Below are 27,172 nucleotides of genomic sequence, written 5' to 3' on the forward strand. Positions count from 1 at the left end.
GATTATCCAAGAGTTACAATACAATAAAAACGGTATAACATATGCATAATTGAAATCACAGAAAGAAAAGAAAGAGAAATTGAGGCAGAAGAAATGTTTGAAGAAATAATGACTGAAAATTTTTCAAAATTAATGACAGACACCAAATCACACTCTAAAGCTCAGGGTACACCAAACAAGATACATACCAAAATATGCACACTCTCACACACACTCACAGAAACATGTCGTATTCAAATGGCTGTAACTCAGACACAAAGAGAACATCTTGAAGGTAGAGACAAAAAGACAAATTAAATACAAAGGAACATGGATGAGAACTACAGTAGAATTATCCTGAGAAATTCTGCAGGCAAGAAGACATAGGAGTGGCATCTTTAAAGTACTGAGATAAAACTGTTAACTTAGAATTCTGTACCCAGTAAGAATACACTTAAAATATAAAGTAAAGATACTTTATCAGAGTGAACTATTGCAGCTTCCTATCCTCTTTTATGTCCCCCAAGTAACATGCACATATGCTCTCCTGTTTTTTTTCCTTCCTTCTTCAAGTCTGAGAGGACGAAGGTGTTCCTCCTATTCAGGGCCAACACCTCCAGCTCCTCAGAGGACTTAGTCTATTACCTCCTCTCTCCTACATACTCAGCTGCAGTTTGCTCACCTCTTTTCTGTGTCTCCTTTTTGCCTTGGTAAATGAATTAGATCTTCAGTTTGCTTTTGACACTGCTGCCTGTATGTACTTTTTTGGACAGTTCCTCTTCTCTTCCTGATGTTTATTTAAATATTTCCTTTCAGGTCTGTATGCCCCTTAAACAATGTTGCTCCCCAAGATTCTGTCGTGGGCCCACAAGATATTCTAAGATACTTTTACCTCCTTTCCAGTCTTTGTTTTCTGTTTGATTACATCTAAATCTCCATGTCCAGTTCTGATTTCTAGTTTTATTTTCAGAATTTTATCCAGAGGCAGGTTGGACATTCATTACATCCACATGTTTCCCAAACTAGATTCATGCACTATTCTTTCTTCTCTCTAAACATGCTTCTGCTTCTCTGTTCTCTACCGTGTTTGCTGCCCGGGGCATCAACTCAATGGCCTGAGCCAGAGCCCTGGGAACCTTCCTCAACTCCTTGCTCATCATCCCTCCTGACATCTAAACAAGCAACAAATTTTACTGCAGTTATCTGAGTCTTCCTCATTCCAACTCTACTTCCCACTCTACCAGTGACCTGGGGATCACTTTATTTTTCCTTACCATGCTGGGTGTCATTAAAGTATACCAAGTAGTGAGGACCAGTGAAATTATGTATATGTTGTATATGGAAGCTAGTAACATTGGTTACATTATCCATTTCTGTTGCAGATCTTACTTTTTCCTATTAGCATTGTACTGTCTTGTTTTGAATCTGTATCTTTTCAAAATTGCTTTCAATTAGAATTTAAACTATCTTAAAGGCTAAATTTATAACAAAGTAGAAGCTGACTATGTGTGTATGTGTGTGAGTATAATTTCTTTTATAGCCTCATAATTCATTATTTTTTTAAAGAATAATTATAGTAAAGGCTGATTATGCATATATGATTTTGTATATAAGCTGATTGGATGGATGTTAGATTTTTATACTAGATATCAAGTGGAATTAAGGTCTAATATGTGTGCTAATGTGACTAATAAACTAATAATTGTAACATGCAACTGTTTCATATACCATCCCAACATTTTCTTGTTCCTCATAAAAACTTACAGGTAGGATACACAGTTATTTTTATCCTCATTTTACAGAGATTCAAAATGAGCCTTAGTCAGATTAAGTGAGTGAGTATGCCTACACAGCTAGTAACGGAGAAGCCTTTATGTACTTCCAGATCTTCTGATTCCAAATTCCTTCCTCTGGTCAGTATACCACTGAGCCTCATGTGTGTAACTGTGTGACTGTAGGCATCACTTACATGCTAATACACTTTTCTATCATGTGTCTACTAAAAATAAATTGTAACATACCAATTAGATTCTGCTGTTCATAGATGCACTGTACAGTTGGACAACAATGTTATATTGTAAACTCCAGATGTTTTTGTATAGCAAAACATCTGTAGTGTGACAGAAAATGGAGGAGATTTTTGTTTAGCAAGACGTTTTAATTGTGAATGGAGGCCCCCAGGCTTGTTGGAAAGAGAGGTTACATTCCAAGAAAGGTAAACTCTTTTGCATAATAAAGTACTAGAATTTTTTTAATGTGCTGCTGACTGTTGAAGGGAGGTACAATCTGGAGAAAGGCAGTGTTCTGGCGGATTCTGGAAAGTGAAAAGGTGAGAGAAAGCCCTGCAGGGAAAGAGGCACATGGCAGCAGATGGGGACGTACCAGTGGTCCCCACAGCAGAGATGGCCTGGTTAAAGCCATTTCAGGAGTTCTGAGTTGATGGGTTTCAAAGATTTTGTTTGTTTTGTTTGTTTATTTTTTTCTCAAACCTTTCTTTAAGCCTGTAATTACAGCAACAGTGTAACAATTTTGCCCCAGAGTGTGAGGAGGAAAAAGGCTATATTCACATTTGAGACATGGGAAGAAAAGAGCGGGGAGGAAGCAGTGCTGGTACATTAACTGGGACAGCTCTTCAGAGGGAGCTGTGACAAACACCACCTTGGTACTCGCAACTTTCTCTCCCTTGGGTATGCCCAGAAACGCTGGGAAGGACTCTGAATGTCACATGGTTATCTGGCAAGAGGGCTTTGTTCATTTTGTTTGTCCACAGAAGTCTGAAGACTTGGGGGTAAATATTTTGTGTGTGTACTATGTGCGTGTATACATACACACATGTATGTATATACTGGTTCTGGAGTACTTGGCATAGGCTATGCTATTTCACATTACTTTATAAAATACTTTTGTAATAAATATTTTGTAATGAAAATTTGAGTGTGACCAAATACCAACATGTTATATATGTTAACTTATTTTAGTTAATCCTCAGCACTATTCTACGATATCAGTGTCATTTTTATCCCTATGTGACAGACAAACTGAGGTAGAAAAAGGAGCTAGTACTTATGCTTAAAATACCTACAATATAAATATTTGAAATAATAGCATAGAATATGAGGCAAATGCCAAAAAATTTATATAGGTTTTAATAATAAAACTGAATAGCCAAGGTATTTTAAAATATTAAAGTTATTATATGCATACATATTGATCAAAAGTGAATTTTAGACTTGTCGTCTGGATGTAGGGATGGAAAATATCCAGTTACTAAATTTCTTTCCTATAACTGTAAATAGATTGTAAGATGGCACCTATGCAAATAGCAGTTTCTCTTAGATAATTGGCCACGTGGGCCGCATGACCTTTCGAACATGTTTTTCCAAATGCTTCGTTCTAATTAGTGCATCGTCTTTCAGATCTGAGTGGATTTGTCTAAGTGGCTAGATAGGTTTTCATCCTTCCCGGAAAAGAGCTTTATAAAGCATATATGAGTTTTGGGATAGCAGGAGCTTTTATTCAAATCACTCCTTGGATGAGTTAACCCTTTCTCCTACCCCAGATCAACATATTCTTCATCACTGTCCCATCTCTGCAAAAGGTATTTCTCTTTACATATCCTGCACAAGACAATTTTAGGAATCAACTGAATCTTCTTAGACATATAGGGTTTTTTGGTTTTGTTTCTAAAAACAATTGCTCTTGCCTTGTATTTGCAAAGGAGCAAACAAGTTTGGTTTGTATACATGATTCTTTTTTTAATTTTATTTAATTGAAGTATAGTTGATTTGCAATATTGTGTTAATTTCTGGTGTACAGCAAAGTGATTCAGATATATATATATGCACACATACATATATATATATATATATGCACTTTTCATATTCTTTTCCATGATGGTTTATCACAGGATATTGAATATAGTTCACAGTAGGACCTTATTGTTTATCCATCCTAGATATACTAGTTTGCATCTGCTAATCCCAAACTCCCAATCCTGTCCTCCCACTTGGCAACTGCAAGTCTGTTCTCTGTGTTTATGAGTCTGTTTCTGTTTTGTAGATATGTTCTTTTGTGTCATCTTTTACATTCCACATTTAAGAGATATCACATGTATTTGTTTTTCTCTTTCTGACTCACTTCACTCAGTATGATAATCCCTAGGTCCATCCTGTGTACATTACTCTTGCTTAATCTTTCCATCCAGTGCATGCACACCTCCAATGTGTGTAAATGCCAATGTGTCGAGCCCATCTTTGATAGATGGACTCTCCTTTGTTCCAAATTCCGCTATAGGTTAGTTTCTAAAGGTAACATGATTTTGCAGCATCTATAAAATAGTTTATTTCAATAATCATGACCCTGAAATGTGTTGCCAGGTACATATTTTGATCCCCAAACTTTAAAATATTTCCATGATTAGATTGTTTTGCTTTCTTGTCTTTCATGGCTTTCTGTTTGCACTTGAGCTTCCTATTTTTCCCCCTCTTTAAAATTAAGCTACTGAATGTTTTCTTTTTATTATTTCCATTACTGAATACAAAAAAAACTAGAGTCAGATAAATGTATTCTTCAGAATTGTATAAACAGTTCATTGCAATTTTGTAAGAAGGTCTCATCTATTATTTCATCTATTATGTCATTATATATCATCTATGTCATCTGTTTCTCTCCATAGTTCTTCTGAAGCATTTTCATTCTCTTATCAAGTGCTCTCTTTTGTGTGTGTACAGAGACCTCATTGGGATAATTGCTATACAAAAATTCATATGATGCTTTTCAATTTACAAAGTGATTTTCACAAACAGTACCTTATTTGAGACTCATAATAACCTTGTAAATTAGGCCGTGTTTTTTTGTTTTTTTTTTTTTTGCAGACAAGAAAACACTTTTATCAGGAATTATGAAGGCATTTGCAGTGAAGACTTTTAAATCCAAACCCTGAGATCTGTTTACTTTCCCTCCCTCTTTTTTGATTTGTTCCCTTCCACTCTTAATCCTTAAATTGTGTAGACCAGTGTTCAAAAGCCAGCCTATCAATTACTAGCTGTTACTGAGCTATAGTTGAGACTTAGTTGTCTCATCCAAAATAATATAGATTAGAATAACTACATCATATGCTTGTTATGAAAACTAAGCAAGATAAGGCATGTTAAAATGTCTAGCACAGCACCATCCCATATATAACAGTTGCATAATAAATACTAGATTGCCTTTCCCCTTACTGCTACTTAAGCTTTCTTTCTTCTGAAATTTTAAAATTTTTACCAAATTTCACCTGAACTAGACTCATCTCTCTCTCTCAACATGGGTATATCTGATGTCATGGGGACTTAATGAAAACAATATATTTTTGTTAACTGACTGGTGGATTAATGAATAAATCAAAAAAGATAGAGTTAGAAAACTGGCCCATTTCTTCATGTCTTGATTTAACTCAGCTTTTCCCTTTCTCCATTCTGCAGAAGCAACGAATTCTATCACATCGATAGACTCGGAAACTAACCCTAGCCAAGAATCCCTGTGTTCTTTGTGAGGAAAAAGGTGTTGGATGGTAATTGAATGTTTCAGTTAAAAAAAATTGAGCTAATTAATTTGACTTTTTTTTTTGCCTAAATATTGTATAAACCTATGATAAAACTGAATAATAATAAGCAGTGAAGGTATGTCTTTTGTGTTATTAAAAGGTAATTGATCTTTTCCTGTATAGCATCCTCATTTTTGTATTTTGCTTAATAAGGCTTTTCTGCCCCAAGATTATGGATAATTGCACCCATGTTTTCTAACGTTCTAATGGTTTTCTTTTTTCCTCTAAACTGGACAAATTCATTTCCTTTTCATTGTGTTCGATGCTGAAATGATAGCTATTTGAAACAGTTTTTTTTTTTTTTTTTTTTTTTGGCACACGGGCTTAGTTGCTCCGTGGCATGTGGGATCTTCCTGGAGCTGGGATCGAACCCGTGACCTCTGCATTGTCAGGCAGATTCTTAACCACTGCGCCACCTAGGAAGCCCCTGAAACAGTTTTTAAAGATTAATAATCCTCCATGGTGAGCTGTCTTACACGTACTCTGATTGGTTATCACACAGAAGAGGGAAGGAAGGCACATTCCGCAGTAATAATAAGTACAGCAATGAAAGCTATAGGGAATATACTGAGAAAATGTAGTGTTCTTTTTTTTTCTTCTTTTGAATCATCACGTTGCGTGAGGTACAGCCATATTAATGAATAAGTCCTAACACACACACATACATACACACGGTGGGGTGGCCTGCCTGTTCAGGAGGGGTTCCCAGAAGAATGGATGGCATGAAGAGACCTGTAATGTCTCATGAGAGAGAGTGGAGCCTAAGGGGGAAGTTTTATTAGAAAAGAGCCAACGGATTATTTCTAGTGAGAGATCAGAAAAGACAGGGATGACAGAGTTGGAAAAAGTCAGCCATCAAATTCTTCCTCCTATAAAAACCACGCCAAGCAGAAATTCTGTCCCAAACCCCCAGCCAGGATAACACTCTTCTTCACAAGGTTTTACTTTTAACTCTGGTAAATCGTGGTTAGATCTTTTGAGATTTTGGTTAGTCTTTTAGATAGCTTTTAGGGATGGCGGGGTTGGGGGGGGGGGAGTTGGTTAGTCTTTTGGGTGTGATTCTGCCCACACCTTACTTCAGTCACTTCCATCAACCTGGAGGTAGGCAGGGTGGTTTGCAACCTGAAATCGAGAAAATCTAGGTCCCAGGGCTTTGGCCCCAATAGCACAACCGTCTGTGGTATGAATCCTGTGCACCATCCAGTGACATCTTGAATTAACAACTGGGTTGTGGCCCTGACTTCAATCAAACAGCGTATGTCCTCCTATGATTTTTTAGGAATCCCACCAAGATCTAAGTGAGCCAAATTTTCATCACATCTTACTTGACTATAAGTTCCCTGTTGACTAAATCATTTTGTGAATGTGTTTTCATGTTTTAACATTTAGTATTTTGTCCCCTCTCTTATCAAGGTATTTACATGTGAGGAGTGACATACACATTCAGCCATATATTTTTTTCCCAAACTGGTATCCCCTTATTTTTGCACCATTTGCTAAATAATCTATCTTTGTAATGGAAGTGGAAGTTTTTTGAATAGAAGGAGGAAAGAAAAAAGACTTTCAGATTTCATTCGATTTTTTGCTTTTGCCACATAAGGGAGGTTACACTCAGCCTCCTGAGAAATTCCATTTTAAAATGAGGTTTAAGCGCTAACCCATGTCTCTGGGTGATCTCCCTTACTTGTAAATAAAGGATTTCTTTTGAACATTTTGTTTGATGTTTAGTATTATTTTTATTTGTAATTTAGGAATAAGTTTATTGTTGCTATCTCTCAACTCATTGCTTGATTCATCTCCATGTTGAGTTTGGGAAGAAGTATTTTTATTAAATGATAATTTTCCTTAAAAATGAAGTACTACAAAGAAGAAGAATAGGAGTAACTGGAGAATAAATGGTTATTTGGAAACTAATGGCTATTAAAGATAGCTTTGAGGCATTTTGAGTTTAATGTGATTAAATGATACATTCATTCCTAGGAAAGGCTTCCTCAGCCAATAGATCTGTCTCTGTCAGGTGACTGCTGCTAGAAGACTTCATCTCCAGTACCTTCTCCTCCTTTGCGTTACGCCCAGATTTTCAGCAAGGCAGTGCAGGTGCCCTGGGACCTGTCTTCTCTTCTTTCCTATTTAGTGTCAATATTCTCTTCCCCAATCTTACCCCTCTTCTGCTTATCTCAGGGCTTGGGGAGGGCATGAGAAACAGTGCCTCCTTAAAATAATGGTTGTAAGCAATAAGCTTACAGTCTTGCTAACTAAGGGCATATACCACTCAATAGAGGAGGTATCTTTCTGCATTTCCATTCCTTTTCATCCCTTTCCAGAGCCATGCAACAGCTGAAGTGCTTCCCTGAAGTGAGGAGGACAATTATTACAGTCATCAGAAGAGAACAGATATGGTGTAATTTGGGATCACTCAGTTCTTTATCCATCTACTTTTTCTGTCAATAATGTCAGACCCACATGTCTTTCTGCACTTGGGTAAATATAAAGATGGATTTCCTATTAGAAAGAGCAAAGAATTCCAGAAGAGGCCACTCAAGAAGCCAAGTTTCTCAGAGGAAATGAATGATTTCTAAACCTGCCCAGGGAAAAATAAGTAGAATTAGGCTCAAGAAATTTCTCAAGAGGTGAAGATATAGAGTAATAAATAGGCACGACAAGAGGGATAGAAATAGAACAAATGGGGAGAATGATGATAGAAAGGAGAGGTAAGCACACTTACATTTCATAAAACTGACCAAAGCAGTTGATGAAACAATACAACTAGCCCAGGGTTTAATCTAGGCTTTGAATTAGAAGGAGATGCTTAAGCCCATATACTTCTTTTTCCTGCTTTCAAAATGACCTTGAATTTCAGTTTGGTGGGTTTTGGTGCAGCTGTTATTTGATAACAACACATTGTGTTTTTCAATTTACTTAGATTGTTTAAAAAACAGATAACTGAAAACCATCTGTTTGTATTTCTGTGTAATTTGTTCTCAGGACAGAGACTAGGGAACAAATCATTGAAAATCCTGCTAGTAAAGCCTCTCATTAATTTAAGTTCTGCAAACTCAGTCTGTAGTACCAGGTGAAAAGGGTTCGAGGTGTGGAGCTTTCTGGGGGAAACAGAAAATTGATTTCTTCCTTTGCCCTTTGTGGTTGAGTGACATCGTTTTTATTCTCCTGGCAGTGTCTCTCACAATGTAATGTACATTTGAATCATCAGGGAAAATGTTTATTATTAAAGTTTACCCCATGAGACTTTGATCAGTCTGTTTCGGAGGGTCAGGAACCTCCATAGTTAAACAATTCTCCAGAAGATTTGGATGTAGGTGGTCCAAGGACCACAGCTGGATGACCACTGCTTCTTAGAATGACAAATCTATACCACATTTTGGGGAGGTAAATTCAGGACAGGTATTCTGCAGCTCAACTATTACTACCAAGAACTAAATAAAAAATACACACACACACACACACACACACACACACACACACACAATCCCCAGAACAACTCAAATAGCATAACAACAAAACAAATGGCTCAAAGCAAAGCAAAACCCAACAATGGATTTTAAATAGGTCCTTAGAGATATAATAGAATCTGATCAAACTTAACTACTGAGACACAAATAGGCCAACTCTAAGTTGATGTAGAGGAATAATGGAAAACCGTTCAAAGGATCATAGTTAATTTCAGTCTTTGACACCAAGCCCTGGGCTCTGGAAAGCGTTATCAGCTTTACTCAGTGCTAATCTGCCATGTATGGGACATGCTGGGTAAATCTATTTTGCTGAAGTCCCTTTTGTAATACTGTGCTGTATTTTGTTGGGTATATATTCTATTTTTTGTTGTTGTTGTTGTTTTAACTTAAGGTTTTTATTTAAAAATATTCTCCCCTTCACTTTTTCGCCCTAACCTTCACTTTCCCCCCCTATGTTCTAAAGGGCATAATACAGCTTTTCATTTGTTAAGAGTAGGATTTACTCATTAGAAAATGGTGTTGGGTTCAGCTGGATCTTTCTCAATGATGTGGATTCTGCTCCTAAAGATGGATGTGATTTCTGGATGACCATTAGACCTAGCTGTGCTTCAGTCTCCTCCTCTGTGAATTGGGGGCAGGGCGTAGTGGATGATTTCTGTGATCCTCTCTAATGGTAAATAGAATAAGAATGTGCTAAGCTCTTTCATCTGTTCTCTCATGTAAACCTCACAGCATCCTTCATCTCTAGTGAGGGTGATTGTCATTAGAGATACATTAAAAAGAAGACAGATTTAACACTACTTGAATTCGCTCGTATGTGGTAGTGCTGAATTCTAACCCGTATCTTCTTGCTGGCTAGGGTTGGGTTGTGAGCGGGCTTATTTGTGATTGCTTTGTCCTGGGCTATTTGTTAGCAATTGACTTGGAGTAGAGTGTAGGTCTGTGAAGGGGAGGGGAGAAGCAGCTATGTTTCAATCATAAGACTGCAAGTTTGCACAGATAAGGAAAATTACTGTTGGGCTTCTTCATCTATGCAGTCAAGAAAATGGCTGCTATTTGTGCCTCTTGCCATTAGGTGGGGCAGTTGAAGAGTGGGAAAATAGCACTTTCAAGTGCAATATTTCTACTCAATATTTTTCTCATTCTGAAAGCAAGTGATAAGAGATACCTTTGTTTTATAGAGTCCAAACTCTAAAAGAGGCCAGACTCTTAGTTTCTTTTTAAAATTCTGTCAGTGAAGAAGAAGGGGCACATTGCTGATGAAGTCAATGTAATATAATACTCAGGATTTGATGTTAATATAAAACTCCCATTTAGGATTCAAAAGCCAAAACGGAGTCTGAAGTCACCTTATACACTATACTTTCCCAGAAGAGTAAGGAAAGTGTGTGAGGTTGGGAGAGCAAAATAACAAGTTTATGAAAGTCCAGAAAGAGGAAAGGAGCCACGACAGTTATTGCAGCCCTCTTCTCAGTGCCTGTTGATTTTCTTTAGCACCCTGGGTACTTAACTATTTCCCTTTCCTTCCACTTTCTTTTAGAAGAGTCCATGCCAATTATTTTACCTGAAACTTAATGGATAATTGATTAAGAAAACCTTTTGTGCCAAGCACATCATGATGAATTTCGATTGCTAATGCTACCTGGGCTCTGCTTTGAAGTGTTTTTATTGACCCACTCATAGATTTAAACTGTTTTCATAGAACTTAACAAATAACTTAGGAAAATTTCAAATCAGCCCTTTAAAGAATGGAAACTTTATACTTACATTTGTCAATATCCACATTTAGGGCAAAGTATAAGCGATGTGGAGAGAAGGCAAGAATACTAGGGGTAGGTGAGAGACGTATTCCTGGTTACTTGTGCTAGATCTTCTTAAAAATGAGTCCACAGGGCTATAATATTGGAGACAGAGGGGAAATAGTAGATTTGGAAATTTACCTTTCAGATCAAAGAAACTTTTCATGAGACGAAGCAATGAGATTTGGTAGTTTAGAAAAGAACTAATGAGGAAATCTACTCAATAAATACTTGAATAAATGAATGGTCCAGCGAAATGTTTTCCAACTTTTCCCAACCTGTGTATACTTATTAGTATTTTTGTTTGAAGTAGCTAAAAGTCCCTGCAATTCACAGAGCTCTAGCTCTGTCTTTTTATCAATTCCAGATTCCCAGGAAATTTACATGAGCTTTTTAGAGGATTATAAAATATAGGAGTGACTAAATTTAATATAAATCTCTAACAGTTCAATGATGCTCATTTGTACACACACACACACACAAAAACTTGGGGAGCAGACTGGATTTGTACATAGCTATAATTGTAAATGGTAATCAACCTCACAATCAGATTCTCCTGACAACTTCTTCCTCAATTTCCAAGAAGCCAGTGAAAGAGAGGGATGAGAATCAAGTTTGGGCTGCTTTGCCCCCTTGAGTAGTATATGGTACTAATCAAGTTAGCAGTGAAAGTATTGAAGTACATATTGAATATATAATATGTACTAGGCACCCAGCTAAGCATGTAATTAGTTCATGAAATTCTCACAATAATCTTATGAGTTTAGTACTATTAATTAGCACCATTTTTTTCTTCATAGGGTTGATTCTCAGTCCATCTGGTTTTTATATATTCAGAGAAAAACTGAATCTAGTGGACAGGATTAAAGCCAGCTTGCTAAGATTATCCAAGTATACATATATCTGCGTAAACAAATACTAATATATTGCATTATTATTTACAGGAAAAGGCTAAATGTATTGGAGAGGTGATGTAGGTTTGGATGATCTAGTAGTTAAGTATCATTATGCTTTCTGAGAAGAAAAGAAATGAAATCTAGGAAACTTAAGAACTTTTATTAATTTTGTTAGTGCCAAATGCCGTAGATGTTGACTTTCTTTTTTTAAATCACAATTTAAGAGAGAGGACTCCTATACAGGGACCAGTAGACTCACAAATAATTTTTTTTTTATTCCATTAGCGAGAACTCATCCTGAACCACTTGTCTAAAATAACACCCTCTTTATTCTCTAATTCTTCAGCTTCTTTATTTTTTCCTTGTAATACTAATCACAACCCAACACATTCTACGGTAATTTTTTAATGGATTGTTTCTCTGCACTAGCTTCATAAGGGCAGAGAATTTCTTTGCTTTGTTCACTGATGTTTATCTATAGCCTAGAACACTCCTGGCACCTAGTATATGCTCAATAAGCATTTGGATAGAGTGTACAAATGAAATAAGGAAATTTGTGTGGCTAATAAATAATTGAAAAATACTCTGCTTTGCAAGAAACCAATGAAAATAAAAACAATTTTCATCTATCCATGAGTAATATATACACAAAAATATGTATATCTAGTGCTCATCAGGGGAAGTAAAACAGACATTCATACAAAATTGGAAAACATCTTACTGGAAAGTATATTGTAAATATGTGTGTCTTTAAAAACATGACTATACCATATTTTAATTCTAGAAATATATTTAGGGAAAAAAATCCAAAATTAAAAAGTAGTCTTTGTTGAACAAAAGTCTTTACTCAGCACTACAGATTTAGTGAATGTATTTAAAAAACCCTAAATGCCTCAAGGGAGAGGGAATCGTTAAATAAATTATGATACACCACAGTCATGGTGTAGTATATAAACATTAGAGTTAGGTTTACTAAGAGTTTTTAAAACACAGAAAAGCTGAGACCATGAATTTAAATTAATTTTAAAAACAGCATGAAAATTGGAATATATAATATTATTTTAAAAAGCATACATAGAAATAATGGGTAGAAATTATGCCAAAATATTAACAGAGACTGGAGCAGTTAGGATTATAGGTGATTTTGTTTTACATTTCTCTATACTTTTATTTTCCAAGTTTTCTGGAACAAAACTTTTGTAACTGAAAAATAATTTTAAAAATTGTACTCTATTTTAGACTGGTGACAATCTAGAACTGATTATGTTTTATGCCATGGACTTATGACTTTTTGTGAAGAAATTAATATAGTCTAGTATTACTTTTATTATCTAAGAATACTCATGTAACTTAAGAATTTCTAAGTAAAATTAAATTTTAGCACGTCACTGAGACTTCTAGGGTAGTGCCTACTATAGGAGTCAGACGATCTAAAGTCTAAGGAATATTAGCATATCCTTCTAACCATCAGAAATGTTTTCAACTTTGGATCCTGGTCAATGAAAAGAAATGAGTTACCTGGATTTAATAACTGGATATATATTCTCCTTATTTAGGTCTAGTGAAATTAAATGAGCTTAGACAGAGACTAGTAAAGAATATTTGAGTTTGATGGAGAGACCAGGGTGAGAAGCCTCAGCTACATGGTATAAGAAGGTGGCAGGACCTTCCAGGAAGTGGTAGAAGCAACAATTATTGTGGTCCTGTCTTGTGGTGGCTAACCCAGGTTCTAGACAGAAAGCTCTTCCGAGCCTCTTTTTACCAGCAGCTTTGAAGACTGAATCCATGAATTGTTAGGCACATTTCCAGTTCTGGCTCTGCCCCCAGCATTCCTAGGACCCAAATTGACCAGCTTGACTACACAAGCTCCTCATTCTCTCATGATCTGTATCATTGACCAGAGACTGAAACTCAGCCAGCGCACTGGGGCAGCAGGCCAAAGTACAACATTTAATAAGAAGGCTTTCCTATCATTTGATTCACTTAATTCAAAGCTGAATGAGCTATTGGATTTGGTTCAAGAATGTGCCCTAATTCTTGGGTTGGTTCTCAGACCTTTAGAAGTGGAAGGCCTTTGAAATTGTTTGATATTCAGTGTTGAGACAGGAGGGAAGGTGCAGTAAGAAAATGCATTCTACCTATAATCTACTGTCCTATCATTTGTTGACGTAAAGGTCTACGTGTTGTAAATCATTTCCACGTAGCCTAGCACAGTGCCTGTCACGTAGTGTATGCTTGATAAATATTTATCAAGTGAATTTCAAACACTTCATTATCTGTGTTTAATCCATTCATGCGATGGAGCCATTTCATTTTTTTGTGAGCTTTTTATTAGAATATAATTGCTTTAAACTCTTGTACCAGCTTTTGAGGTACACCAAAAGGGAATTAGCTGTATTTATACATATATCCCCATATCCCCTCGCTACCACGACTCCCTCCCACCCTACCTGTCCTGGCCCTCTAAGGCATCACCCATCATCAAGTTGATCTCCCTTTGTTATACAGCAACTTCCCACTAGCTAGCTATTTTACACTTGGGGAGTGTATATATGTCTATGCTACTCTCTCACTTCGTCGCAGCTTCCCCTTCACCCCCCGACCCCCCAACCCTGTGTCCTCCAGCCCATACTCTGCATCTGCATCCTTATTCTTGCCCTGTCACTGGATTCATCAGTACCATGTTTTTTTTATTTTTTTAGATTCCGCATATATGAGTTAGCACAGAGTATTTGTTTTCCTCTTTCTGGCTTACTTCACTCTGTATGACAGACTCTAGGTCTATCCACCTCATTACATATAGTTCAACTTCATTCCTTTTTATAGCTGAGTAATATTCCATTATATATATATATGCCACATCTTCTTTAACCATTCATCTGTTGATGGGCATTTAGGTTGCTTCCAGGTCCTGGCTATTGTAAATAGTGCTGTAATAAACATTATGGTACATGTTTCTTTTTGGACTATGGTTTTCTCTGGGTATATGCCCAGTAGTGAGATTGTTGGGTCATATGGTAGTTCCATTTTTAGTTTTTTAAGCAACCTCCAAACTGTTTTCCAAAGTGGCTGTACTAACTTCCATTCCCACCAACAGTGCAGGAGAGTTCCCTTTTCTCCACACCCTCTCCAACATTTGTTGTTTCTAGATTTTGTGATGATGGCCATTCTGATCGGTGTGAGGTGATACCTCATTGTGGCTTTGACTTGCATTTCTCTGATGATTAGTGATGTGGAGCATCGTTTCATGTGTGTGTTGGCCATCTGTATGTCTTCTTTGGAGAAATGTCTATTTAGGTCTTCCGCCCATTTGTGGATTGGGTTATTTGCTTTTTTGGTATTAAAAAGCTGCATGAGCTGCTTGTATATTTTGGAGGTTAATCCTTTGTCCGTTGTTTCATAGGCAACTATTTTTTCCCATTCTGAGGGTTGCCTTCTAGTCTTGTTTATGGTTTCTTTTGCTGTGCAAAAGACACACAAATACTGAATCCAGTAGAACATAAGGCACTAGAAAGACCTGACAGAAGAACCCCAGTATGCCATCAGACTATCAAAGAGAAAACCAACAGAAATTCAAAACCAAAAAAAACAAGCAAACAAAAAAAAACCAAACGAACCCCCCCCCCCCCCCACACACAGATACACACAAACACAAATCCAGGGAGGTTTTGAAAGCTAGGATCAAATATAATAAAGAGCAAGAGTACCACCAGACAGACTGAAGATTCTCAGAACAAAATCAGAGAATTATACTTAGAAGATAGAGACAAAACCTAATAATAAAAACCAAAGCAGTGTGTCATCTGGAGAATAAAGCAAGGAAACAGAGCAGATAGCTAATATTGTTTATAAGTATATTAAGATAAAATATACTAAAAAAAGGATAGTAGACAAGGCAACAGAAAAGCATAGTGTGACTGGAAATATGAAAAGAAAAGGAGAGAAATAGAAATGTATAAAAGATAGAGATGAAAAGAAGGTAGGAGAGATACAGTCAGCACTACAAAAAACTTAGCTAGAAATAGAAATATATGAAAAGGCTAAAAATAAAAATAGAATAAAAAATATGTTATAAAACGCGTAGATCCCTTAGGACTAAGATCGTAATTAATAAAATAAAAAAATAAGTAAATAAACTAGAACTGACCCCAGAATGGACCGAATCAATAGAAAATAATAATATTTCTGTTTCTTTGGGGTCTCAGCTGTAAGTGTCCTTCTACCTGCCTTGGGCTTTTTGTATTACTCTGCAATCAGCAGAGCTTCCTTTATTGTTCTTCTGTAAGTGCTGGTGTGTGGGGAGAGAGAGGGTACAATAGTGACTCCTTCCCCTGGGAGTGGGTGAGCAGTGGCAGCCTGCCTGGATCACGGCAGCTTGGGTGACTCAGGCTGAGAGAGCGACTCCAACTGTGGCTCCTCCCCCTGCTACCACTCCACCGGGGCACCCTGCCTGTGTCACGGTGGCTCAGTCAGCCATGGAGGTGCCTGTTGCAGAGGGACGCTGGCAGCTCAGAATGTCTCCAGAGCTGGACCACTCTGCAGGCTTTTGGCTCTCGGCTGCAGGCACTCTAGGCCAGCCCTGCCCAGGGGCCTTTGTTATCCCTCAGTGTGTTAGCCAGGCCCAGAGTGGTCCTTCCTTTGTCCATCACAGGCTCTGAGAGAGAAGTTACACCTGCAGCTCCTCCCCTCTGCTTGTGAGTCAGCAGTATCGAGCTGCCACCATGGCCACCCAGCTTTCTGCTATAGGCTTTCTCCACTGTGGATTTCTTCCCTCCCATCCTCTCAGTCCATCTCCCCACTGCCAACAATGTTTCTTGAACCAGTTCTCCAGTTCCCACGTTTCAGCTCCCAGAGCCCCCGTTCAGCTGTGAACCTATGTCTCAGTCTGGGCACGCTGAGCTGTGGTGCGCACCCTCTGTGTGTTTCTCACTCTTTCCCGTCTGCCACAGCTCAGCCACTTCAGCCTCTTTGAACAGTCCCAAATGCCTCCCTTCTAACCCAGGGAAATTCCCCATTGGAGAAGGGGTTTCCCTGTCAGATAAGGGATGTTTCCCCAAATTTGGCAATCTCCCCCCTGTTTCAGATCCCCCCACCCTAGGTTGTGGGACCCATCCCTTTCCTTTCTTCTCCTGCTCTTTCTCCTTTTTTTTCCCCCTCTGTCCTATGCAGTTATGTTGGGATCTTTGCAGTCCTTTCTGGTGTCCGAGGTTGTTTGCTGGTGTTCAGCTGGTTCTCTGTGGGAATTATTGAGTCTTTTGGTGTATTCCTGATGCATCTGTGGAGAGGGATGCATTCCACGTCCTTCTACTTTGCCGCCATCTTTCTTCTCCCATTTTTTTTTTTTACTAATAATTTTAGAATACAAAACTCACTCCACATTGAATCCAGAATATATAAAGAACTACTGTAAATCAATAAGAATGAGACAGATATCCCAATAGGAAAATGAACAAAAGACTTGAAGAGGTACTTCACCAAAGAGGATATGCAAATGGTCAGTAAACATATGAAAGGGGCTCAATCTAATCATCCAGGAAAAACAAAACTACAATTTAATACCACAACACACCCACAAGAACTGCAAAAATTAAAAAGGCAATACCTAGCATTGACAAGAATGTAGAGCAACCAGAACCCCCAGTCACTGTCTATGAGGCTGTGTATTGGTACATGTACTTTGGGCATCTATTTGGCAGTATTTATGCAAAGATGAGCAGGCATATATTCTGTGGCCCATCAGTTCTACTCTGTGGTACATGCCAGACATAGCTGCATGCACATGTGCATCGAAAGACTGCACCAGTATGTTCATAGCAGCACTATTTATAATAGACTACAACTGGAAAGTACCCAGTTGCCCATCAGAAAAAGAACTAATGTAATATATTCACACAATCTAATACTAATCAGCCGTGAGAATGAATGAATTACAACTATGTTAAAAAAGTTGATGAATCTCGCAGATATAAGTTTGCCAGGCACAAAAGAGTGTATACTGTCTGATTCCATTTATGTTAAGTGCAAAAATAAGTAGAATTATATTTTTGTGCTAGACAGCAAGAGAGTGGTTATTGGTAGAGGAGGCTAGTGACTAGAAAAGGGGCACATGGGTGTCTTTCAGGGTACTAATGATACTCTTTTTTTTCATCTGGGTGCTGATCGTATGGTATTGTACTCTTTGTAAAAGTTTACTTAGCTGTGTGCCTATGATTTGTGCCTTTTTTTGGTATATATGTTGTTCTTCAATAAAAAGTTAAAGGAATTTTTATCATTTTTTAAATTAACTCACCAAATTTTGATCTTCAGCTACCATGTGATCATATAAATTTAGCCCCAGAGTGTCTCCTGACATGATCTCATGATGCCATGGGAAGCATTAACTCTTTAATCCTCTGCCTAAAATGTTTGGGATGGAAGAATAAAGATTTTTGTTTTGTTTTGCTTTTAACATAAGGGAGCAAAGGGGAAAATATTTTGCTTTGCAGAGAGATTTTTGAGGTTTTTTTTCTCAATGAGTTTAATCATTTCCTGAACCCTCATTCACATTGAGAAAGGAATTTACACTTTGTTAGAGGGAATAAGAACAATACAGTTATCTGATAGTTAGGGTGAGTTATCACATAATCCAGATTGTGAGTTGTTGACAAATGACTCTACATTGTAAAAACTTAAATGGTTATTTTTTTTATTTATTGTTTTACGGTTAGAAACATAAGTCCCTGTTTGTCAACACTGCTGCATCCAGCAAAGCGGCTGCATGAGCTATTTCTAAGTTTCCATTTACAATAAGGAGCTATGGTGCATGAATACACTCACACTTTTACCTATGTATATAGAGACAGCAAACTCATCTGGTTACCTAGTTGCCTTTTATTGTGTATTCGCTTTTCCCAACCCTCAAGGTTATAGTTGAAAAAGATAGGAATGCTTGGCCATCCTCTGAAGGAGGTGTGTGAGCTTTATTATTGAGGGAAAGACGTCTACCTTTGTTTAAATGCAAACCTAGTAGTCAGAGACCTTGTCATATCTATTTTCTGTAAAGTACTTTCTGTACTTGTCAAGATCAATAACTGGATTTATAATGACAGAGAGCACAGAATCCAGCCTTCAGGTTAGAAAGCTACCTTATTTACCTCGTGGAAATATTCTTTACGACACTTCCACCAGTGAGTATAGATTCATTCTGAGAGACATTTTCTAAAAACTGTCGCCAATTTTTCATGTTATCTAGCATCTCTGCCAACTATCTAGTGTCATTTAATTATAATAACAATAATAATGAATGAAAGATTTTAATATTTCATGATCTACAAAATATTTTCCACCTGAATTTTCCTGTTGGACTTCAACAAAATCCTATAATGTGGCCGTGTCCTGCATTATGCCATTTTACAGATGAGGAAACTAAGATTCAGAGACAGAGCTTAGTTTGCACAGCTGGTGTGTCAAAAGCAGGCTTTCCAACCTAGTCCAGAGTTTTTTCTATTTTTTTCCACCCCTGTAAGTTTCATGGTTGTATTTGCTTTTCATATAGCACTATGGAATAAGAATTATGGATTTAGAATATTATGTAGTTCATTCAATATGGATGATATGCTCTCTGCGTGCCAAATATTGGTCTGGGTCTTGGTGATACAATGATGAACAAGATGGAAGCAGCTCATAGCAAGTGGTGGGAATACAGGCAAATAACTGAGTAATTAAAATAGGAAGATGTCCCCTGTGTTTATCTTATTCCATGTACTGTGCTAGGATATACATAGGGTGTCATGGGAATACGCAGGAAGGGCATATGACCTTGTACTGTAAAAAGCTTTCACTCTGTGTCTAAAGTCTTCTATTAAATGATACCAGCAAATAGAATCTACTAGATATTTTAATGATCAGTTGGAAGGGGAAAGTAATATTTAAGCAAACATGCTAGAAATTACATTCATTGGGAAAGGAAGATTTTAACCAATAAAAGTGGCTGTTAGGCTAATGGTGAGTGGCTACTGTTCAATGTCTGGATTTCAAAATGTAACCCTGAAAAAGAAAAGAAGGGAAATAGGCTTACAACAAAAATTAGATTAGGCTCAATTGTACTGACCACAGTTCTAAACACAGACAGCTCTGAGATACCACCAAACACTCATGGCGAAACACCCAGGTTTTGTTTGTAAAGATTCTCCATAGCAAAATTACCCTATCTGTCTTTAACTTGCCGTGAAAAAATCAACACCCCTAAGCCTTTTGGGGGCTCAAAATGTGGCTATGTTCTATCCAAAGCCCTTTGAATTTCTGGTTGAATGCAAATGTCCAGTAGGGTTTGACTGTAGAAGTGTATCAGTCATTACTTATATGTACATCCTGCTGTAATCTCCCAACAGCAGCCGTGTCCTTGTGCTTAATGATTACAGGAAGAAGGTAACTGTTGAGGACAATGTTTCTGAACCCGAGGTCTGTGGAAGGTTTTCAGGAAATCCTTGAACTCCAAAAAACAGTGTGCAAAATCGTAACGGCTTCTCTGTACATTCTGCTGGGGAGTAACCCACAGCTTTCATTAGAGACTTAAAGGGATCTGTAGGTTTTGCCCTCCATACCCTCTTCTCAAAAATAACAAAGTTAGCAACTCTTGTTTGGTCATGAGAGGCAATAAAATAGCCATTTGAACATCAGATTATTTGGATACAACATCAAAAATAGGCATCTAGGGAAACATTCTGTTGTGGCCAGCCTCCAAGACGGCCTCCAGTGATCCTCTTTCACATTGTACCAAGGTTGATCTCTGTGACCAACAGATTACAGCAGAAGTAATGGTATGTCACCTCTGAGATTAGGTTATAGAAGACTGTGGCTTCTATCTTGAGTGTTGTCTCTCTCTTTCTGATGACTCACTCTGGGGGCAGGGAGCCAGATGCCAAGCCATGAAGACACTCAGATGTGTTCTTCAAGTCAAGAAGAAGCCAACATGATAAGGCATGAAGGCCTCTTGCCAACAGCCAGCAAGGAACCAAGGCCTGCCAACAACCATGTGAGTGCCTGTGGAAAGGTTCTCCAGCTCCCGTTGAGCCTTGAGATGACTAGCAGCTTAACTGCAAGCTCTTGAAAGATGCTGGACCACAACCACTCAACTAAATTCTCCTGTATTTACCATCCTCAGAAACTGTGTGAGATCATAGATGTTTGTTGTTTTAAGCTGCTACATTTTTGGGATAATTTGTTACACAGCAATAGATACCTAATGCACATTATCTTGACTCATCATTATAAAAAGAAAAGTATGTGGAAAATGAGGTGTTTGTAAAATACCAACTTCCGTGTTAATCCTGGGAAATTGGAGCTGAAAATAAGCATGTGCAAGGCACTTCTTTCCTCCTGTTGGTAAATAGTGCAGTGTGGCCCATTCACAGCCAGCACTTGGGAATTGGTGTGATCCCCACAGCAAGGAACAACCTCAGGACAGAAACAAATAAGTTTTCTTTTCAGTGATTTCTTTTTAAAAGGCACCGGCTTTCAAATATCTCCTGAGGAAATCCTTCTTATATTTCCACCAAGCACGATCAAGTCAACAGAGAATTCATGCTTTGCTAGTGATCATGAAAAGTAGTAATGTAATTTCTTTTTTTTAAGCTGTAGGACTTTTCATGGTCCTCCAACAGATTTCACAGCTGTTAGTTTGCGGTAGCAGTGGCTTGTTTAAATGGGAGCACACTTCAGTGGTGCTTGTGCTGGTAGCAATCTGTGAAGGAGAAACTTTCCACTTGAAGTGGAAGGAGGAAGAAAACAGCTCAATTCTGTGATTGTTGGACATAGCAAAGAAATAAGAAAATGCCCAGTAAAATAAACACTGTTGCTCTCAGTGAAAGTAGTTTAATAAAATGGATGGATTCTCCCAACAGCAACAGTTGTTATCTTTTTCTTGTAACCATTGTGGTTCCTTCTTTATTAGGAACCCAGCTGATCCAGTTCTTGGGCTGCCACAGGCATTTTTCTAAAACAGTCTTTTAAAACTGTGCAGAGACTCATTAGTGAAATGTGCAACCAATCAGTTGATTCAATCTTATTTTAAAATGAAATAGAATTTAAAAGTTCAGAGTATAATACATAATAAGGCAAGTAATTTCTTCTTTGGTTTAGCTTTTTTTTCCCTGAGCTATATGTATATTTTTATATCTGTATGTACTACTTGAGAGATAAAATGTATTTTTTTTTACTGTGACTTGTAGTCAAAATGCTTGAAAGTCACTAATCTGTAGCATTTTGATTATGGACAATATTAAAAATCCAGATTTTTGGAAATATTTCAGAGATGGACTATTTTTTGATGGGAGAGATGGGCTATGCTGGCCAAACCCATTGATGAAATGAGTTTTCCCAAAGAAAATGAATACTCCCAGTTACTCTGGAAAGTCCCTAATCCTCAGGCAAGAAAAGAGGCACCCTTTTGAAGAAGGGCAGAGTGTGTAGAGCAGGAGGCTTTTTCCTTTCACTGGTGCTGGGAGGATCCAAGACTCATCTATGAAACAGGGAATGGGCTGATGTGGGTCCTGGCCACGTGGCAGTGGCCATAACAAGCAGCACCTGTGATCAGTGGCCGTGTAGCTGGTGAGGGCACGATGCTTGCAGAGCCTCCTGCCTCAAGAAGGCACACAGCAGGCCCCCTTGCAAGTGGAGAGAAAAACTGAGACTGGCCTTTAGACAAAGGGAAAGTAGTGTTCCTCCCATGAGCCTAAAGAGGGAGCACTGAAAGCAGAGCAGAGGAAGCTAAGCTCAAGAATGGGGGTCACTCTCACAGAGGTAGCAGGACCAAAGAACTGGACGGAATGATCCAGAGCCCATGTGAGCCAGAATCCTAGAAAATGCCAAAAAGGAGCTGGCTGGTAAGTCATGGGGGCCAGGATGGGTGGGGTCTTTTAGAGAAAAGCTGATTTCCAGCCAGTGAGCTAGTGCTGGCTCTCAAGGAATAGATCTGGGTGCTGTATTAGGTGAACATAGAGGTACTGAACTTCATGGCCCTCCTCTGGGAGGTAGGGCTCAGGGCAGCCTGTGGCATATCTGAACACAGGAGAGCCTTGGTGATTCTTTGGTTAGCACTTGATGCTGAGAAATAAATATGTACCGAGAAAAAGTGGCTGTCTTCTAAGGGCCAGCCCAACCTCATCTTCATCGCCATAACTAAAATAAATCTCTGAACTTATAATGTTATCAGTAGCCCGTTCTTTGGCTTGAGCATTATGTTTTCCTTTGGACCCCTTTTAAAATGTAGAAGCCACATGAAGGGTAATATTAAGTTCATAATACACCTTTGTACGACTGTGAGTCAAAAATGATCCGCACTCTGGCTGTAGAATTTATTTTAGTTAACTTTTAGAAAAGACAAATATACCATAGTCTCCTTGCTTTTCAATACACTTTGTCCATCTGTCAACGAGCTTTCATATTCCCTCATTAAAAAATATTTTAGACTGAGCTGCAAGCCAGAGATGCACCTGTCTTCACTTCTTCATCTGAAGTGAATCTTTGTCCTCGTAGGGCTGCTTTCAGGGGACCAAACAGGTGAAAGTCCAATGGAGCAAGATCAGGGCTATAGGGAGGATGCTTTAACACCTCAAAACGAAGTTTTGCAGAGTGTCAACAACGTGGGCTGAAGTGTGTGGACGTGCATTTTCATGCAAGATCATAACGCCCTTGGATAGCAGTCGTCTGTGTTTAATCCGAAGTTTAGCCTTCAGCTTTTCAATAAGCATCTCACTGTAACAAGCACTGTTGATTGTTAAACCTTTTTCCTGATAATGTTCCAATACTGGCCCTTGAGCATCCCAGAAAACTGTCACTCATCCATTCAACAGAATCATTTCACGTGTAGGCTCAGTGTTGTCATCAGCCGTGAATGTGGATGGGCATCCGGCTCCTTCTTGATGGCTAACACTTGTGCGACCTTCCTTGATCTTTTCTACCCATTCATACACACTTCTTCACGACAAAACACTTTCTCCATACTGCACATAAAGTCTTCGATAAATAATGGCACCAGGTACACCCTCAGACCACGGAAAATGAATCACTGCATGCTGCTCTTCTTTCGTGCAATTCACAAGTGGGGCATCCATTTTTGCTCTCACCACAGTTACAAATGAACTGATGTAACACGTTCACACCCGCACAGCAGTGACTTGGGAGACAGTAGCCTTGAACAGAAAGTGCTGATAGGTCAGTGCAGCCAACAGAAGTTTTACTATAACCAGAGTGCGCATAATTTTTGACTCACCCTTGTATTAATGGATGAATCAGATTCTTTTCTGAAGTGAGTAGAGGATGACAGTACTTGGTGGAGAAGGGAAAATAGTAAAGGAAAGGGTCAGTGAGGACATTCTTTGCCACTTTGCAATTTTCCAGGGGGCTGGCCTTGGCATTTGTGTGAATGGCTCTGTCTGAGCATGGACACTACAACCCATCCAGCAGGCTGTACCTTACCTGGGGGATGGTGGTGGTAGAGGTGGTGGGTGATATGAGTTCAAGGGCAAAATTCTGCATGATGTGGGGGTAGATCAATCAATCACACACACTTATAGAATGTTGACTGCCTGGTGCAGAGTTCTGTGCTGAGTAATAAACATAATTCCTCCATAATTTATAATCTAATTGAAAGAGAGGACATATGTAGCAAAAGACACCTAATAATAAAAGGCAAGTGAACATCTTATTTGCATGATATTTAGATAGATTTCAAGTGAGATTCTTCAGCCACAAATTCCTTGATGTTGTAATTTTTTTCTGAACCAAATGCCAAAATATCTCAAATTCTGATCTTATTTACTTTTGCTGGCAAAATGTAAATGCCATTCATTCACTCATTCATACATTTGTTCTTTCACCAACTATACTGAATACTAGCTCTAAAAACTCTGCGTGTAACTCACACTTCAGGGGACAGGATGTCTGAAAACTGGAACTCTCCAAATACCTCTCCAAATTTTATGAAATTTTTGGATAGGAATAAGGTTGATTTGGGTCAAACAAGGCTCTTGAAGTAAAAACAAAGTAATTGCAAATAAGCTACTTATTATACACTCCATGGATTACAGTGGAAGCAATGTAGAAATGACCCTTCAGTAAATTAGAACTGGTGAGGACTTTGGTAATTACAGTCTCTTCCCTGTAGCTCACCCAGCAATTAGGAAGCAAGGGTAGTTTGTATCAAGGTCTCATAAATAAACATAAAGCTTGCCAGACCCTGGAGATGGAGAAGTCATTCTTGAGTGTGCTGTATGCAGGGCTCAGAAATAAGTGATGGGCCTCTTATAACCCTGATTGAAGATATATTAGCTTCCTTAAACCAAGAATTCTAGTGACTTCAGTGGTACAGTTATAAGGAATGACTACCGGGACTTGCATAAACCAAGCTTATTTAAATACTGTTTCAGGAAAAAACATATGCTACTATTATAGAGTCATGTTAGCACAGCTGTAATCCCAGAAGGCAAAGCTAGCTGAGAATACTCATGTTTGCCTTCAGGTATGAGTCCATTTTTTACGTGGAATAATTAAATGTCTTTATAGATGTCTACTCCGGGGGAGATTCTTGAAACTTTTACCCCTTTCATGTCCAAACTTGCTAGTTATTTCAAGATTGGGTGAATTCCAGTCATACATAAAATCTGTGATGATACTGAAGTTGATTCAGTTAATTGATTGATCAGATTTTTTGAGTGCCTGGTATATGCAAAGTATACAGTTGGTGCTGCACAATGTATACATGTGGACAAAGGCAAAATTCTGTCTCCTGAGGTACTGAGATGTGATAAGTAAGAATAACAAATATAAAAATATCCAATTCCAAAACTGAGAGAAGAAAGTTGGTGTGGTCTAGCGGGTGAATGAGTAAATGAACTGGGATTTGGGCAAAGGATGGAATTCCAGTTGTGAACATTGGGGAAGAGGGTTCTTCATGGACAAGTCATAAAAGGAATGATGGCCAGAATCAAACTAGGAAAAAGCTTGTGAACAGCCAGAGAGTCCTCTCACTGCAGTGCTCCATGGCTGTCACTGAGTGCCTTGTCCTGGTCCCTCACAGCCCTGCCTGCTAGAGGAGGGGTAGCAGTTTGTTCCTTAGCAATGGCAAGCATGGAAAGGAAGTGCTTTACTCTTCCCAGGCAACAGGCACGTTTAACATGGGATTTCTGTTGGCAATGCCTTAAGCCGTGGAATTATTTGGCACTCTAGTCAGTGTGTGAGAGGAGAGAGAAGAGATTGGAAACAAACATTCCTTCCAGCATTCCTCCAAATATGAAGAAGCAGGGCCAACAGCCAGCTCTTCCTTCCTGGTTTCTTTGAGTTTCAATGTGTACAAGAGCCTTATCTTGCCTTTGCACCCTGGAGAGGGAAGCTGCCATTGGGATGCTGAGTAGAAGGACTTGGAATCTGCTTCTGGGGTGAGCCAGTCAGCGACCCAGTGTTTGCGGAGGATCCAGGGAGGAGCAGAGGAGAGCTCTCACTGCTGGGCTATTCCAGGGTTGCTGCTGAGTCAGAAGAATAAGCAAAGTGCTTCAAAAGTCAGAGTATTTTACATCTTTCTTGATTATTCATTTCTTCTCCAAGTTCTTACCACTCAGCCCACCAAACCCTCCTTCTTGATAAAGTTTTTCTTATTTAATGCTATGTCTTATTTAATATTAGGTAAAGACTGATTTGGGATCATATGCACACAAATTATATAAATGTGCTGATCATCTTTTTTGATGGCAAGACAAGCTTCTTAATTAGCTCTAACATAAGCAATTATTTTTTTTTAATTGTTCTGTGGTTCTCAACCCAGGCTTCATATTAGAAGCCCCTTGAGGGCTTTAAAAAAAAAAAAATCCCAGTTTCCAGGCTGCTCCCAGGTCAATTACACCAGAGCCCTGGGGTTAGGACTCATGCATCAGCATTCTTTAAAGCTCTATATGTGTTTCCAAAGTGCAGCTGATGCTGACAGAACTGTTCTAAATGTCCTGAGGATGAATAATAAACCCAGACTGGTAGTGGATGAAAATATATGTGCATCTAACGTTTAAGTAAGTATCAGATTATTAGCAGTTCTCAACAAATGTATTTCCCTTTTCAAAACAGTCTTTTAAGAAGTGACCTTCATACATTTGTTATAGAATATTATTTTGATGATGTCTCTCTGCTAGTAACGTGAAGCATGTTGCATATAAACTGTTTGGAGACTGTGATGTTATTTGCAAACATTCCAGAGAATGCAGCAGATTTTACAAAGGTTTATGAAAACAATATGCTTCATTTTTGTTAGTATAGAAGCAGCTTCGAATTTGGCCTCCTGTTAAAGAGAAAGCCCAGAGAGTAGAAGTGAGAAGAGTCTGATTCCTTGTTCACTCTCAGCTACTGTGAGAGCCCCTTATTTCTGAAACTTTGACATCTTCGGCTGTTTCCTCTCTTGACTGTTCAATCAAATGCAAGATC

At 38.4% G+C, this 27,172-nt stretch overlaps 1 long non-coding RNA gene across 2 annotated transcripts in view; it reads left to right on the forward strand.

Moving 5' to 3' along the window:
- The window catches only part of LOC130857459 (uncharacterized), a 336,472-nt gene that overhangs the window by 202,561 nt on the left and 106,739 nt on the right, over window positions 1–27,172 (forward strand). Inside the window, exon 3 of one of the 2 annotated variants that reach the window (XR_009054829.1) lies at window positions 5,442–5,626. The exons of the other annotated variant lie outside the window; for it this stretch is intronic. This is a non-coding gene — a long non-coding RNA (uncharacterized LOC130857459). Of the gene's footprint in view, window positions 1–5,441; window positions 5,627–27,172 lie in introns of those variants that run through there. 2 annotated transcript variants of the gene reach the window in all.

Source organism: Hippopotamus amphibius, chromosome 1, assembly GCF_030028045.1.
Source record: "Hippopotamus amphibius kiboko isolate mHipAmp2 chromosome 1, mHipAmp2.hap2, whole genome shotgun sequence".
In the NCBI taxonomy this organism is placed as follows: Eukaryota; Metazoa; Chordata; class Mammalia; order Artiodactyla; family Hippopotamidae; genus Hippopotamus; species Hippopotamus amphibius.